Genomic DNA, 16418 nt, shown 5'->3' with positions numbered 1-16418 from the left:
TTGGTCCATTGCAAGAAGGCACTGGTAGAAATATCCCGCACTCAGATTTTTCTCTCAGTCGTACAGTGTCCTAATGTGGGCAGATAATAATTTATGAAGTGAAATGATGCAAAGTGTTAAGGAATGAGTTTAGAAATAATAACGTGTACCTTTGAGTGGGAAAAAATGAGATCATTCTGTTGGAACTTCTGAGAGAGACTAGAGGAAACCTTAGTAGAATAGTCTTTGTAAAATGATAGACACATAGCTTCATTTTTAAATTATTTTTTATTATATTTCTCTTTATTTCATATGGACTTGGGACATTTTATTTTTCTCTTTTTCTCACACCCTTTCTTCCACTCTTAATAAAATACAAACAGCCAAACACAAACAATTATAATCCTATAATTTACAAAGAGTCTGAAGTACAAAGGAGTACCTGGCTTACTGCAGTCCAGCAATCTGCAGAATGCATTAAGTGTTACTATTCCCATATCCAGGTACTACTTAGTGGACCAATGATTTGTGGTTTTGTAGTTTGCTTTTATGAGAATTGAATTGCAAATGCAAATGCCATGAAATGGTTTGAATTGTAACATTGATGAAAATGTGTTTGCTAAGTGATTTCCTAAATTACTTTATGGAGCATAAAATATCTGCATTTAGTTTGATTCTGTTTGGCTGAAAAATAAACATTTCTAAACAATACCCTTCATGCTTGATAATGATAATATACTGAAAACTTTAAATTGCATAAGACAATCTAAATGTTTTCTCTTAAAAAGCAGATGATATTGTTAGTTTGTGACATACTAGACTGTACTGCTTAAATGGCATATTCTTCCTAAAGATATATAAATGTCATGGTTGTGTATTCTCACTTATAAAACAAACAATAAAGGACTATCTGATGAATACTGGGATATAAGAAGAAAACTTTTGGATCTACTTTTCAAAATTGACAATTGTAATAATAAAATACCCTCTTATAAAATGATGAAAGAAAAAATAGGGAGACAATGTTTCTTGATTTCCTCAAATAGAGAAGGCAAAATTCAATAATTCTGTATTGCTTAGTAATTTCATATTCCTTGTCTAGCAAACGTTAAATTTAGAGTAATGCACAACAAGAATCAATACATGATTTATCAAGGTATTTTTGATACAACGGAAATTTCTTTTGTAAAAAATTTTTTTATTTTTTATTTATTTATTTTATTATACTTTAAGTTCTGGGATACATGTGCAGAACTTGCAGGCTTGTTACATAGGTACACACGTGCCATGGTGGTTTGCTGCACTCATCAACCCATCATCTACATTAGGTATTTCTCCTGATGCTATCCCTCCCCTAGCTCCTACCCCCCCAACAGGCCCCAGCGTGTGATGTTCCCTTCCCTGTGTCCATGTGTTCTCGTTGTTCGACTCCCACTTATGAGTGAGAACATGCGGTGTTTGGTTTTCTGTTCCTGTGCTGGTTTGCTGAGAATGATGGTTTCCAGCTTCATCCATGTCCCTACAAAGGACATAAACTCATCCTTTTTTATGGTTTCATAGTATTCCATGGTGTGTATGTGCCACATTTTCTTTATCCAGTCTATCACTGATGGGCATTTGGGTTGGTTCCAAGTCTTTGTTATTGTGAATAGTGGTGCAATAAACATACATGTGCATGTGTCTTTATAGTCGAATGATCTATAATCCTTTGGGTAGATACCCAGTAATGGGATTGCTAGGTCAAATGGTATTTCTGGTTCTAGATCCTTAAGGAATCACCACACTGTCTTCCACAACGGTTGAATTAATTTACACTCCTACCAACTGTGTAAAAGTATTCCTGTTTTTCCACATCCTGTCCAGCATCTGTTGTTTCCTGACGTTTTAATGATCGCCATTCTAAGTAGCATGAGATGGTATCTCATTGTGGTTTTGATTTGCATTTCTCTAATGACCAATGATGATGGGCTTTTTTCATGTTTGTTGGCCGCATAAATGTCTTCTTTTGAGAAGTGTCTGTTCATATTCTTTGCCCGCTTTTTGATGGGGTTGCTTTTTGCTTGTAAATTTGTTTAAGTTCCTTGTAGATTCTAGATATTAGACCTTTGTCTGATGGATAGATTCCAAAAATTTTTTCCCATTCCATAGGGTGCCTTGGATACAACAGAAATTTCAACCAGAGGTTTTCTGTAAAGAAAACGAAAAGGACACCATTTGTATTGTGATCTTTGTGTCAGAAGACCCATGGAGCATGCTTCCTACAGTGTGTTGATGCTGAACAGCCAATATGATTTGGTTTCTGCTTCTCATGCATTGAGACAGGAAGAGTTGGTCCTGTGAAGAAACCTGTGGTGGGGAAGATGAATGCCTGACTTGATCTCATTTTTTCCATTGTAGAAACCACGAGTCCAGGGTATCTTTTCAACATGTTTTCTGCCAGTTTGGAAAAGGGTTGTTGTGGTTACAGAGATCTGTTTCTCTTACTTCTGCTTGCAGTTTTTTTACTTCCCCTTGGCCCCAAGGATCATAACTGTCTCCGTTTTGAGTTCTGGGATATTCCCTGGGATAATGATGGCACTGAATAGTTGTTTTTGGTTTTCTGAAGGGAAAGGTGGGCCAGATGACTTCTACTCTGCCATTTTGGTGATGCCACTTTCTTGACTGATTTTTGTATGCTGATTTAGTATCTTACAACTTTGCTTTTGTAGTAGTTTTTTTTTCTGGTGGAGTCTTTATATTTTTTTAAATATATAAATCATGTCATCAACAAGCAGAAATTGTTTCTTCTTTCAAATTTAGATGACTTTTATTTCTTTTTCTTGGTAATTTCTTTGGTTAGGACTTCCGGTACTATGGGAAATAGAAGTGTTTGGAGTGGGCACCCTTGTCTGTTCCTGGTCTTGGAGAACAAACTTTCAGTTTTTCACTATTTTGAATGTTAGCTGTGGGCTTGTCATACTTGGCTTTTATTACTTTGAGGTAAATTTCTTCTATACCTAGTTTATAGATAGTTTTATTATGACCAATATGTTAATTTTTTTCAAATATTTTTCTGCATCTATAGAGGCAATCACATGATTTATTATTTTACATTCTGTTAATGCGGTGTATCGTTTTGTTTGGGTTGAACATGTTAAAACATCTTGCATCTCGGGGATAAATCCTTCTTGATGTTGGTGTATGAGCTTATTAAAATGCTATTGTATTTGGTTTGCTAGTATTTTATTGAAGATTTTGCTTCCATATGTATCAAGAAAATTGGCTTATAGTTATTTTTTGTTTTTTTTTTTTTTTTTTTTTTTGTACTGGTCTTATCTGGTTTTAGTATCTGGGTAATGCTGGCCTCACAGATAAGTTTGGAAGTGTCACATTCTGTTCAGGCTGCCCTGACAAAATGTCCTAGACTGAGTGACTTATAAACAATAGAAATTTATTTCTCAAAGATCTTGAACTTCGAGGTCCAAGATCAAGGTACGAGCAGTTTAGGTGTCTGGTGAGGGCATTCTTTTTTAATAGATTTCTTCTTGTCTCTTCTGAAAATTTTTGACTTAATAGCTACTTTGTCTAATATAAAGATAGCCAACCCTGCTTTCTTGGTTACCATTTTCATGGACTATAGTTTTGTATCCTGTCATTATCAGGCTATGTGTGTCCTCAGATCTAAAGTGAGTTTTAGTAGACAGCATATAGTTGTATTTTTTCTTAAAATACATCTAGCCAACCAACGCCTTTTTTTTTTTTTTTTTTTTTTTTGAGATGGAGTGTTGCTCTGTCGCCCAGGCTGGAGTGCAGTGGTGCAATCTTGGCTCACTGCAACCTCTGCCTCCTGGGTTCAAACAGTTCTCCTGCCTCAGCCTCCTGAGTAGCTGGGACTATAGGCGTGTGCCACCATGCACAGCTAATTTTTTGTGTTTTTAGTAGAGACGGGGTTTCACCATGTTAGCCAGGATGGTCTAGATCTCCTGACTTCGTGATCCGCCCTCCTTTGCCTCCCAAAGTGCTGGGATCACAGGCATGAGCCACTGCGCCTGGCCCAATCTACGTCTTTTGATTCAACAAATGTTTAAGAAATTACATGTATAGCAATTATTTATATGGAGAAACGTCCTTTTCCCACTTTGTTCATTGTCAGTTTTCTAGTTCTTTTGTCCCTCTTTTTCTCTCTTGTTGACTTCCTTTGTGATTCATCAATTTTTTTTGCAGTGATATGCCTTAAATCATTTTTGTTTTCTTTGTGTATTTTTGTAGATATTTTCACCATGAAACTTACATAAAATATATTTTAGCTATAATAGTCTATTTTAAGCTAATAACAGGTTAACTTCAATCTCACACAAAAATGCTACTCTTATAATTTCCCTTTACACTTTGTTATTACTGTCACAATTTACATCCTTTCATAGTGTATACATTAACATTTATTTGTTAGTACAGTGTTCCAAATACTTTTGTTTTTTAACTTTGTATCATAATTAAGTGATTTATACTACCATTTTAGTATTACTGTATTCTGTATTTGTTTATATTTACTTGTGAGTTTTGTACTTCATATACATTTGTGTTGCATTCTTTTGTTTCAACTTGAAGGACGTCCTTTAAAAATTTTTTGAGACAAGTCTAGTGTTGATAAACTTCTTTAGTCTTTGTCTGGGGAAGTGTTTATCTCTTTCATTTTGAGAGACAGTTTTCCCTTATGTGGTATTTTTGTTTTTTTGTTTTTCTTTTAGCGCTTTGCATATATTATACCACTTCCTTCTGACCTGCAAGATATCTGCTGAGAAATCTACTGATAGTCTTATGGAGGCTTCCTTATACATGACAAATATTTTTCTCTTGCTGCTTTCAAAATTCTTTTTATCTTTGACTTTTGACAATTTCAGTTTAGTGTTTTTAGTATAGACTTATTTGGGTTTAACCTACTTCAGGGCTGTTGGGCTTTATGAATCTGGATGCCCATTTCAGATTCCTTAGGTTTGGAGTTTTCAAAAATTATTTTTTAAAAAATCAGCATTCTGTTTTGTGTGTGTGTGTGTGTTTTAAACCTGTATTCTCGTTAAAGGACTCCTAGGATGCATACGTTGTTCCACTTGATGGTGTAACATAAGTCCTTTAGGTTTTCTTTACTCTTTTTTTTATTTGTTTTTTTTCCTCATCTGACTAGATAATTTCTAATAACATATTTTCTTAGTTCACTGATTCTTTCTCAAGTCAGATTATGTTTTAGTCCATCTTCTTCTACTTCTAACAGAATACCCCAAACTGGGCAATTTATAAAGAAAAGAAATTTCTTTCCTATAGTTACAGAACCTGAGAAGTGTAAGATCAAGGGGCTGCATTTGGTGAAAGCCTTCTTTGCTCATGGGAACTCTTTGCAGAGCATCAGGGTGGCACATCACATCACATGGTGAGGTAGTTGAGTGTGCTAGTTAAGGTCTCTCTTTCTCTTCTTAAAAAAAGCATCATTGGACATATCTTCCAGACAAAAAAAAAATCAACAAAGAGACATCAAATGTAATCTGTGCTGTAGACCAAATGGATCTAATAAATATTTACACAACATTTTATCCAATGACTGCAGAATATACATTATTTTCCTCAGCACATGAATTATTCTCAAGGATAGAACATGTGCTAGGTCATAAAACAAGTCTTAAAACATTCAAAACAATTGCAATAATACCAAGCATATTCTCTGACCACAATGGAATAAAACTATAAATTAATAAGAGGAATTTTAGAAACGATACTAATACATGGAAATTATATACAATAGGCTTCTGAATGACCTGTGAGTCAATGAATAAATTAAGAAGAAAATTGAAAAATTTCTTGGAACAAAGGATAATGGAAACACGATACACTAAAACCTATGGGATATAGCAAAAAAAGGGTACTAAGAGTGAAGTTTATAGCTATAAGTGTCTGCATCAAAAAAGAAGAAAATTTTCAAATAAACAGTCCAATGCATCTTAAATGACTAGAAATGCAGGAGCAAACCAAACCCAAATTAGTAGAAGAGGAGGAATAATAAAGATCAGAGCAGAAATAAATGAGATTGAAGAAAACAATATAAAAGATCAATAAAACAAAAAGTTGACTTTTGAAGAGTTAACAAAAGATAAACCTTTAGCCAGACTAAGAAAAAAGAGGCAAGATCCAAATAAATAAAATCAGAAATGAAAAATGAGACATTACAATTGATACTGCAGAAATTCAAAGGATCATTAGTTGGTACTATGAGCAACTATATGCCAATACATTGGAAAATCTAGAAGAAATGGACAAATTCCTAGACATATACAACTTGCCAAGATTGAACCATGAAGACATCCAAAACCTGATCAGACCAATAACAAGTAATGACATTGAAGCTGTAATGAAAAGTGTCCCAGTAAAGAATAGCCTGGGATCTGATGGCTTCACTTCTGAATTCTACCAAACATTTAAAGAAGAACTCATACCAATTCTACTCAAAATGTTCTGAAAAATAGAGGAGGAGGGAATACTTTAAACACATTCTACCAGGTAAGTATTACCCTGGTATCAAAACCAGTCAAAGACACATCAAAAGAAGAAAACTACAGGCCAATATCTGATGAATATTGATGTAAAAATCCTCAATAAAATACTAGCAAACTCAATTCAACAATATATTATAAAGATCATTCATCATGACTAGGTGGGATTTATGCCTAAGAGGTAAAGATATTTCAACATATGCAAATTAATCAATGTCATGCATCACATCAACAGAATGAAAGATAAAAACCACATGGTCATTTCAACTGATGCTGAAAAATCATTTGATAAAATTCAACATCACTTCATTGTAAAAATCCTAAAACAATTAGAGATAGAGGGAGCAAACCTCAACATAATAAAAGCTATATACAATAGACCCATGGCTAGTATCATATTGAATGGAGAAAAACTAAAGCCTTTTTCCTAAGATCCGGAACATGACAAGGATGCCCACTGTCAACATAGTACTGCATGTCCTAGCTAGGCTAATCAGACAAAAGAAAGGTATAAATAAAGATATAAAGATACAAAAGAAAGATATAAAGATATAAAGGGCATCCAAATTGGAATGGAAGAAGTCAAATATCCTTCTTTGCAGATGATACGATCTTATATTTGGAAAAACCTAAAGACTTCACACACACACAAAAAAAAAACTATTAGAGCTGATAAACAATTTCAGTAAAGTTGCAGAATACAAACTCAACATACAAAATTAACCGTGAATAATCTGAAACAGAAATAAAAAAAAATCCCATCTACAATAGCCATATATAAAATTAAATACCTGGAAATTAACTTAACCAAAGAAGTGAAAGACATCTATAATGAAAACTATAAAACCGTGATGAAAGAAATTAAGAGAACATCAAAAAATGGAAAAAGGTTTCATGTTCATGGAGTGAAAGAATCAATATTGTCAAAATGTCCATACTACACAAAGCAATCTACAGAGTCAATGCAATCTCTATCAAAATACCAATGACATTCTTCACAGAAATAGAAAATAAATCCTAAAATTTATATGAAACTACAAAAGTCTCAGCATTGCCAAAGCTATCATAAGTAAAAGGAGCAATACTGGAGGAATTACATTCCATTATTTCAAATTATACTAGAGTTATAGTAACCAAAACAGAATCATAGTGGCATAAAAACAGACACAGACCAATGGTACAGAATAAAGAACTCACAAACATCCATACATCTATGGTGAACTCTTGACAAAAGTGCCAAGAACGTACACTGGTGTAAAAACAGTCTTTTCGATAAATGTTGCTGATAAAACTGGTTATCTATATGCAGAAGAGTGAAACTGGATCCCTATCTCTTGCCACATATAAAAATCAAATCAAAATGTATTAAAGGCTTAAGTCTAAGACCTCAAACTACAAAACTACTACAAGAAAACATTAGGAAAATCTCCAGGACATTAGGCAAAAATTTCTTGAGTAATGTCCCGTAAGCACAGACAACCAAAGCAAAAATGGACAATGGGATCACATCAAGTTAAAAGGCTTCTGCACAGCAAAGGAAAGTCAACAAAGTAAAGAGACTACTCCCAGGATGGGAGAAAATATTTGCAAATTACCCGTCTGACAAGGGATTAATAACTAGAATATATTAGGAACTCAACTCTATAGGAAAAAAATCTAAGAAACCGATCAAAAAGTGAGCCAAAGATTTGAATAGGTATTTCTCAAAAGAAGACATACAAATGCCAAGTAGACATATTAAAAACTTCTCAACATCACTGATCATCAGAGAAATGCAAATCAAAGCTACAATGGGTTATTATCTCACCCCAGTTAAAATGGTTTTTATCCAAAAGACAGGCAATAACAAATTGTGGGGAGGATGTGGAGAAGAGGGAACACTTGTATGCTGTTGGTGGGAACGCAAATTAGTACAACCACAATGCAGAACAGTTTGGAGGTTCCTCAGAAAACTAAAAATAGAGCTACTCTATGATCCAGCAATCCCACTGCTGGGTATGTATCCAAAAGAAAGAAAATCAATGTTTCAAAGAGCTGTCTGCACTCCCATTTTTGTTGCAGCACTGTTCACAATAGCTAAGATTTTGAAGCAACTTAAGTACCCATTAACAGATAGATGGATAAAGAAAATGTGATACTTATATACGATGGAGTACTAGTCAGCTTTAAAATAGAATGATAGTCTGTTATTTGCAACCACGTGGATGAAACTGGAGATCATTATGTCAAGTGAAGTAGGGCACAGAAAGACAAACATCACATGTTCTCATTTATTTGTGGGATCTAAAAATCAAAACGATTGAACTCATATATAGATAGAGAGTAGAAGGATGGTTACCAGAGGTTGCGAAGGGTAGTGGGGTGGTGGAAAGGAAGTAGGATGGTTAATGGGTAAAAAATAATAGAAGAATAAGACCTAGTATTTGATAGCACAACAGGGTGACTATGGTCAATCATAATTTAATTGTACATTTAAAAAAAACCTAAAAGAATACAATTGGATTGTTTCTAACACAAAAATAATAAATGCTTAAGGAGATGGATACCCCATTCTCCATGATGTCATTTTTTTGCATTGCATGCCTTTATCAAAATAGCTCATGTATCCTACAGATATATATTCCTACTCTATACCCATAAAAATTAAAAATTAAAAAAGGCACCAGAGCCACACTAATCACAGCCATTAATCTATTAACTCATTAATTCTTAATTCATTAAACCATGAATAGACTAATCCATTCTTGAGGGCTCTGCCCTCATGATCCAATTACTTCTTAAAGGTCCTACATGTCAAATCTCTTAAGTATGGTAGGCCTAGGTTTCTGGCTGTCAATCAGGTGGGTTTAATTGGATCAGTTATTTCCTGGTTGGCACAAAATAATCACCAACAGTAATATTACATTTGTAATTTTTTTAAGTTTTATTCTTAATTTCTTGTAAACATTCAGTGCACTGAGGATATATCATTTCTTAAGAAAGCCCTACATCTTGCATTGGTAATCTCTTAAATAATGTGAAAACACAAATAAATTATTAAGCTGCAGGCATCTTACATCATTTCTCATACTTTTTGTATTTTCTCACCCTAAAAGCAGGCTAACTAAATGTAAGTAATAATATGCTGGGCCAATAGATATGCATGTGGGAGAATTTGTGTTATGGCAAGATATTGTAATTAATGGCGGGAGGCTTCCTTACACTCTCTGATCATTCTTTTCACATTCATTTATTATACAAACATTCACTGAGGGCTGCCTTGTGCACAAAGGCATGCTGACAGCTTCATGAATTTGCTGTAGCCAAGGAGCCTTGGGAGTACAGCTGATCAAGCAGAGGATGCAATAATGTCCTAAATGGAGTGGAAGTTATGAACAAAATGACAAAAGAATTCTGGTCAATTGGCTAAGGCTTATGGTTCCCTTGAGCAAGGCTGTTTTGTCTAGAAACCAGTAGTGTCCTTCTTCATCTTTGGAGACATCCTCTTATATCCACTTTTTCAGACAGAGATGTCTCTATTATTTAGGAGATGAAAATTCATTACACAGTCACTTTATATTAAAATGTTGTCATCTATGTTTGTATGGGATGGGTGTGTGGATTTTTTTGGAGGTAGGGGAAAAATTGTCATCCCTGTAAAATAGCTATCATTAAAAATAGGGACAATATGTAAAGAGAACAGTACTGGTAGCCATTAGGGAAAATAGAACAGAAAGGAGCTATGAACAAAGCTCATTTATTTCAAACAAATGTGTTTTAAAAATAAAAAAATATGTATTTCCACGTTAGGGATTACATTTTAACATGAACTTTAGAGTGGATAAAAATTCCAACCATCACAAGCAGTGACTCCCTCTAGTAAATTTTTAATTCTGTTTTTATATTCTTTAGTTTCATAATTTTTGTTTTTTATAGTTTTATCTCTTTGTTGATATTCTCATTTTCTTTATGAATTGTTTTTGTGATTCCATTTTGTTTTTTCTCTGTGTTCTCTTGTAGCTCACTGAGCTTCTTTAAGATGATTATGTTTAAACCCTTTCAGGTAATTCATTTTTTAATTTGATTTATTTTGTTCTTTTGATAGGCTAACATTTATTTTTTGTGTTTCTTATCTGTGCATTGGTATCCATTTATTTGAAGAAACAGATAGCCACCGCAGTCATTACAGACTCACTTCTACAGTGAAGAACTTTCCCCGGTCAGCCTGGCTAGAGATTCTTGGAGCACTGCAAATCTTTTCTATGGATATGCCTTCTTTAGACTGTGCATGTAGTTTTCTTTCTTTTTAAAAAATAATTAGTACAATTCACTTAAAAAAAAAGTCCTATAATCTTTTGCTCTCTCTGGTATGTGGCTGCTGTACCACGGATTATAACTGGAGAGACACTCTTTTCCCTCACTTTCTGGGGTGAAGCCTCAAGTTCTGTTTTTTCCCAATCTCATCAAGCCATGCAGGCTTCACCAAGTCATTTGTCCCTTTACTTTGTTCTAACCTACTCTCCAGTGTTCAAACGACACAGTTTCCATCAGTACTCTGTATGGAATGAAACTGCTTTTTCGGGCAGCACTCTGAGAGGCCAGAGAACTTGAACACGTGCTGTACCCTCTCTATTCGCCCAAGTGAAGAGTTGCATGTCTAGGTGATCTTTCTCAGTGCTGAGCTGCACTGGTTTAGGAGAGTAGCTAATGCAGGTATAGTAAGATTGCTCTTCTTATCCATTTCATTGTGGCTGTTCTCAGTTTTGTACTTATGTACAGCACTGCAACTTCTTCAATGAATATGCACATCTCATACAGATACCTTGGTTCATTTATCATTGTTAAATCTGTGTTTCTGTGGAGAAACAAGGGTGAGACTTTCTATTTTGCTGTCTTTCTGACATCACTTCCTGGGATCAATATAAAGTGTTTTAAATATAGCTTATTTTGACTCTTTCTGATTAAAATGTAAATCAGATAATTGGATTAATAAAAAATACACAGAGAAAAAAATAGACCTGTTGCAGCCAAAAAAAAAAAAAAAGCAGATTTATCAGCTCAAGTACCTAAAATGTGCCTTCGGTGGTTCTATTTTCTTGTTAGCCATTACAGTCTGAGGCAACATCATGATGCCAAATAGTGACAGTGAGAAGCCTCACAATTCTGATCAATTTTCTATCTCGGACTTCATGCTCACTTCTCCTAAGTGGAAGGGCTTGTCTTTTCCATGTCCACCCAAACATCATTAATAACCACAGTCAAGGGTTCTCCTAGTTAATTCTAAATCCAAGTTGTGCTAGTATGCTAAAAGAATTTACACATCCATCCTCCTGGGAAGCACGTGTGGTTATTAATACCAGTTTTATATAGGTTATGACACTACGTCTGTGGTATACTTGTTTATAGTAATGGTGACAAATGCAGGTCAGGTAAATAAAAAGATAATACATTTAATGATTGGGAAATCAATGGCTTTACTCAATACATATTGACAATTCTTAAATCTAAATGTATAGTTTACAAGTCTCTAAGCCAATAAGTTAAATACCTAATTACATACCCAATATCTTCACTTGGATGTCACAATGGCACTTCAAATTGTGCATCTATACGCATGGATTCTGTTTTCACCCTCTGATCTTAATACACGATTCTACTGGCTACTGCTCTACCCTGATAAGAAACTGAAATTCTTATTTTGCTCAGACCCGCTCCTAAACAAATTATTTACATTATTAAGGAAATACTCTTCAAAAAAACTTCTTACAAATACACAGTTCACTCCATTTTCAATGGCATTTTTTCTTTATTTTTGAACAGGTTTCTTGAGGTAACATTTACTTTGGTAAATAAACTTTATTTTTTAGCAGATCATTGTATGAGTTTTAAATTCACATGCACTTGTGTTGCTAAAACCAAAATTAATATGTAAAACAGTTTCATTATCCCTCAGAATGCTGTCATGTGCCTTTGTACTCAAATCAACAACCTTCAGTCATGGGCACCATTTTGTTTATTTCCTATCCCTATACTTTTGACTTTTCCGGAGTGTAATATAAGTAGAATTATTCAAAATGTAAATGATTGAGTGTGACCTCTTTCACTTGGAATAATGCGTCTGAGATCCATCCATGTCATTGTAGAAATCAATAATTTGTTCCTTTTTTATTGCTAAGTAGTATTCCATTATATGGAAGTGTCACAAAGTTTGTGTCTATTCTTTTATGAAAAGGCATTTGAATTGTTTCCAGGTGTAATGGGCTGAATGTTTGTATCTTCTCAGAATTTGTGTTGAAATCCTAACCTCCAATGTGATGGCATTAAGGGATGAAGCCATTGGGATATGATTAGATCATGAAGGTGACACTCTCATGAATGGCATTAGTGCCCTTGTAAGAGGGATCCCAGAAAGATATCTCTCCTTTCTTCTGACATGTTAGATACAGGAAACATGGCTTCACTAGACACAGAATCTTTTGGTGGATAGATCCTGGACTTTCCATTCTCTAGAACTGAGAAATAGACCTTTGTTTAAGCCCCCCAGTCTACGGAATTCTGTTATGGCAGCCTAAATTTACTATGGCAAAAGGTTTGAACGTTTAGGAATAAAACCACAATATATGTTTGTATTTAAATTTTTGAGTGAACCTGAGTTTCCTTCCTTCCTTCCTTCGTTCTTTCCTTCCTTTCTTCCCTCCTTTCCTCCTTCCCTCCTTTCCTCCCTCCCTCCTTCCCTACTTCCCTCCTTTCCTTCTTTCATTTTCTTTCTTTCTTTCTTTCTTTCTTTCTTTCTTTCTTTCTTTCTTTCTTTCTTTCTTTCTCTGTCTTTCTTTCTCTCTTTCTCTCTCTCTTTCTTTCTTTCATTTCTTTCTCTCTCTCTCTTCTCTGTTTCTCTCTCTCTCTCTTGTTTTTTTTTTTTTTTTTGACAGAGTCTTGCTCTGTCACTCAGGCTGGAGTGCAGTGGCATGATCTTGGTTCACTGCAATCTCTGCCTCCTGGCTTCAAGCAATTCTCTTGCTTCAGCCTCCTGAGTAGCCAGGAGGTGCCACTAAGCCCAACTAATTTTCGTACTTTTAGTAGAGACGGGGTTTCACCATGTTGTCCAGGCTGATCTCGAACTCCTAACTTCAAGTAATCTGCCTGCTTCAGCCTCTCATAGTGCTGGGATTACAGGCATTAGCCACAGTGCCCACCTGAGTTTCCTTTCTGATCAATAAATTTGTATAATTGGGAAAACTTGGTCATATTGTAGATGTAAGTTTAACTTTGGAAGAATTTTTAAAATTCTTTTAGGAGTTATCTTTACAATTTTGAATTTTCAACAGCAATGAGTAAGTGTTTCAACTGTTCTACATTCTTGCTCGATATTGGTATTGTGAAATATATTTTCTTTCATCTATTCTAAGTGTGATAGTACTTTCTTATGCTTTGTAATTACATTTATTTTTCTAATGTAAAATGCGGTGCATATCTTTTTATATGTGTTTTTGACATCTATATATATATTCTTTGACAAAATACCTATTTAAATATTTTGCCTATGCTTTTGGTAAGTTTTGTTTTGTTTTGTTTTCTTATGATTGAGTTTTGAGAAGTCGTATATTCTATAGATACAAGTTATTTATCAGCTATGTACTTTGAAAATATATTATCCAAGAATCTGGCTTGTCTTTTTATTTTTTTAACATATGTTTTGAAAAGCAAAAGATTTTAGTTTTAATGCGGCCTATTTATCTATTTTTTAAGAAATTTTATTTTTGATGGTATCTAAAAAAATTACCCAATGTGAAGTCACACATATTTTGTCTTTTGTTTCCTTCCAGAGGTTTTAAAATCTTAGGGTTTCTATAAATGTATAATATCCTTCTTGCATTTTAAAAAATTGTATGAAGTATGGATCAAAGTTTCTTAAAAATTATTTTTATTTTTTGCATATGTGTATTCGATTGTTTTTGAAGAGGTGATCTTTTCCCTATCAAATTTTCTTTGTGCCTTAGAATAAAATAAAAGGACTGTATGTCTTCTCTTTCTGTCTCTATGTGTGTGTGTTCATCTATTTCTTCACTGTCTTTTCTTAAACATAAATCTACATGTCTTTAATTTTGTCATTACTACATTGTCTGAACTGCTGTACACTTTATAATAAGTTTGGAAATCAGGTAGTTGAGTCTTCCAACTGTGTTCTTTGTTTCCTAAATTGTATTGGCTATTCTGGCTCATTTGCCTTTTTCATACATTTAGAATTAGCTTGTTCATTTCGATAAATAATCTTTCTAAATATTTGGGAAGGAATACACATCTTAAAATTACTAAGTCTTCTGACATACAAACACATTGTATTGCTGCATTTATGTGGATCTTCTTTGACATCTTTCATCAGTATCTTGTATTTTAATCATATAGTAGTTGAACATATGTTGTTGGATTTATATTATTCTATAATTGTACTGCTATTATATATGATATGAGTTTGTTAGTTTCATTTTCAACTGTTTCTCCCTAGGTTATATAAATATATATATATATATATATATATATATTTTGAAACTTGTAAGATTTTGTTGGATTCATTGAATAGTGCTATTAGCTTTTTATAGATTCCTTAAAATTTTCACTATAATAATCATACCTTCTTTGAATTGAAAACTTTTTATTTCTTTCTCTATTTATTTTACTTACCTTACAGCACTGGTAGGAAATCCAGTATCATGTCGAATAGAAATGGTGAGAGCAGACATCTTGTCTTTTTCCTAAACTTTGTGAGAAGTAAGTGAGTTTAATCATTAAATTTAATCATTAAGTATAATGTTAGCTGTAGGTCCAGTGACTTTATCAGTGTGAAGAAGTTTTCTATCAATTCCTATTTTGACTTTTATTTCTCCTGTGCTCTACCACAGAGCACAGAGACCAGTGCTTATATTTCTTCTCTTTTTGGAGGGACCAATTTTTTCATATATTTTATGCTGCTTGGTTGCCCTGTAACTTCAATTATCTAGTGAATTTATTCAAACTATAACCTGGCGTGTTTCTTATTCTTGCATTGTGAGTGGTGTAATTTCCAACTTTCTATTTTAGATGAAGGCAGCATATGCTTCTTTTTCTTAGGTTAAAGTCCATATGTGCTCAACATGCTGCATATTTTCAGTCCCTTTACTTTTCATGATTTCCACACATAGATTCTTTGTTCATATTAAGATTACATAAATGTATTCCAAATGTCATTCTCTTGTGACCCAAGAGTCTGAGCGTACTGTGATGAATGCCCAAAATGTGACCCCATATTTCTATATAAAATTTACCAATGTAAATTATCCCTAACATCTAAGCATTTATCTCATTATTTTCTGAGAATCTTCCTTGACAGTCAAAATTTGGATGTTGAATCTCTCTCCTGTTCTATAGTACTATAACATTATTTCTATACTATACTCTTACAACTTAATAGTTCTCTCCCTCACTGGTTAGCACTGAAAACTAATAGATTTGTTAATCTTGGTCAATATGTCAAAGCAGCACTCTTCACAACAGCCAAAAGGTGGAAATAACCCAAATGTTCATCAGCTGATAAGTGGATTAATAAAATCTGGTATATTCATACAATGGAATATTTTTCAGGACTAAAAAGAAATGAAGTACTAATACATCCTACATCACAGATGTACCTTGGAAACATTATGCAAAGTGAGAGACACAAGAGGCCACATATTGTATGATTCAATTTACATGGAATGAAAAACAGCAAATCATTCAAGACAGAAAGCAGATTAGTGGTTGCCAGAGAATGCAATAGGAGAAAATGGGAAGTGATTTCTTATTAGGTAAAGGGAATCCTTTTGGGGTAATGAAAGAATTCTTAAACTAGATAGTGGTGATGATTGCAAAACTGTGTATGTAATTAATGCTAATAAACACAATTTGAAATAGTTAAATGGTAAACTTTAT

Source organism: Nomascus leucogenys, chromosome 2 (assembly GCF_006542625.1).
Source record: "Nomascus leucogenys isolate Asia chromosome 2, Asia_NLE_v1, whole genome shotgun sequence".
NCBI lineage: Eukaryota > Metazoa > Chordata > Mammalia > Primates > Hylobatidae > Nomascus > Nomascus leucogenys.
The sequence above is the reverse complement of the archived record's forward strand: the minus strand, read 5'-3'. Positions refer to the sequence as shown.